The 2,169-nt window shown below is 41.7% G+C and overlaps 1 pseudogene; it reads right to left on the reverse strand.

Moving 5' to 3' along the window:
- Positions 1 to 10: 10 nt before the first annotated feature.
- LOC139559506 (H/ACA ribonucleoprotein complex subunit 3-like) lies at positions 11 to 2,050 on the reverse strand (annotated as a pseudogene).
- Positions 2,051 to 2,169: the final 119 nt, after the last annotated feature.

A 2,169-nucleotide genomic window follows, 5' to 3' on the forward strand; every position in this document is an offset into this window, starting at 1 on the left:
AACAGTGAAAGGTTGTTTAACAAAAACCTGCTTTATTCACTCAATCTCAATTTGAAGAAAACGTGTTGCCTAAACAGTGCAAATCAAAGTAATACAAAAAGTGATGTCAGATCAGATGACGTTTGGTCACATAAATCAATAAAATTGATGTGTGTACAGTCAGCTAATACTGTTTTTGATAGACTACTAGAGCACGGGTCTTGGTTGCTGAATGAGAAGGAGCCCGAAGCGTTTCTTCAGTGTCACTCGGTGCGGAGAGAACTTGTCGTCGGGGGTAAACCGAGACGGATGGGCGGAGCTGGTGGGCTGGCCCAGAAGGTCCACCTTCTAAGATTGAAATAATGGGTTTGTTACAGCCATTTGGAATGAAAAGCGGACAGAATTACGCAATTAATGCCATTCGAGTGTAATTAAACAGTTCACATCCAGGGAAAGAAATATTGAGAAAAAAAAAGTATGCTGATACACAGGAAATGCTTACCTTCAGCGTGTACACCCTCTCCATTTTCGTTAGGGTAAAAGTGAGGGAACATGGTCGCGAGCTCACGCTAAAGATCTCTACAAGTCTGATGGGTGCTTCCAAGGTGAGGAAAAAAACACTCATGCGAAGGTACCATATAAGATGGTAGACCAGATTCCATCCTTCCCATTAGACTTGTTTCCAGTGACTACATTTAAATTGATAGTTACAACACAGTTTTCTTTATTTTAACTATTATCTACATTGTAGAATGTAGATAAAACTATGAAATCATGTAGTAACCAAAACAAGTGTTAAATCAATATTTTTTTAGATTTCGATTCTTTAAAGTAGCCACCCTTTGCTTTGACAGCTTTGCACACTCTTGGCATTCTCTCAATCAGCTTCATGAGGTAGTCACCTGGAATGCTTTTCCAACAGTCTTGAAGGAGTTCCCACAAATGCTGAGCACTTGTTGGCTGCTTTTCTTTCACTCTGCGGTCCAACTCATCCCAAACCATCTCAATTGGGTTGAGGTCAGGTGTTTGGAGGCCAGGCCATCTGATGCAGCCCTTACACAGCCTGGGGGTTTGTTTTGGGTCAATGTCCTGTTGAAAAACAAATGATAGTCCCACGAAACGCAAACCAGATAGGAAGGCATATCGCTGCAGTATGCTGTGGTAGCCATGCTGGTTAAGTGGGCCTTAAATCCTAAATAAATCACTGACAGTGTCACCCGCAAAGCACCCCCACACCTCCATGCATCATGTTGGGAACCACACATGCAGAGGTAATCCATTCACCTACTCTGCGTCTCACAAAGACACGGTGGTTGGAACCAAAAATCTCAAATTTGGACTCATCAGACCAAAGGACAGATTTCCACCAGTCTAATGTCCATTGCTTGTGTTTCTTGGCCCATGCAAGTCTCTTATTGGTGTCCTTTAGTAGTGGTTATTTTGCAGCAATTCGACCATGAAGGCTTGATTCACGCAGTCTTCTCTGAACAGTTGATGTTGAGATGCGTCTGTTACTTGAACTCTGTGAAGCATTTATTTGGGCTCAATCTGAGGTGCAGTTTATTGTTGATTTCTGAGGCTGGTAACTCTAATGAACTTATCCTCTGCAACAAAGGTAACTCTGGGTCTTCCTTTCCTGTGGCGGTCCTCAGGAGAGTCCGTTTCATCATAGCGCTTGATGGTTTTTGGCGACTGCACTTGATGAAACTTTGAAAGTTCTTGAAATTTTCGACATTGACTGACCTTGCCATTTCTTAAAGTAATGATGAACTGTCATTTCTCTTTGCTTATTTGAGCTGTTCTTGCCATTATATGAACTTGGGTCTTTTACCAAATAGGGCCATCTTCTTGACAAGGCACACCTGTTAATTGAAATGCATTCCAGGTGACTACCTTATGAAGCTGGTTGAGAGAATGCCAAATGTGTGCAAAGCTGTCAAGGCAAAGGGTGGCTACTTTGAAGAATCGCAAATATATTTGGATTTGTTTACTACACGGTTCCATATGTCGTTTCATAGTTCGATGTCTTCACTATTATTCTACAATGTAGAAAATAGTAAATATAAAGAAAAACCCTGGAATGAGTAGGTGTGTCCAAACTTTTGACTGGTACTGTGAGTGTAAACTGCAGAAAAAAAACTCGAACACATGCGGTCAAGAAAATACACAAGGACCAGAGGACTCAGCTGC

The sequence above is a fragment of the Salvelinus alpinus genome, chromosome 30 (assembly GCF_045679555.1).
Source record: "Salvelinus alpinus chromosome 30, SLU_Salpinus.1, whole genome shotgun sequence".
NCBI classification, from domain to species: Eukaryota; Metazoa; Chordata; class Actinopteri; order Salmoniformes; family Salmonidae; genus Salvelinus; species Salvelinus alpinus.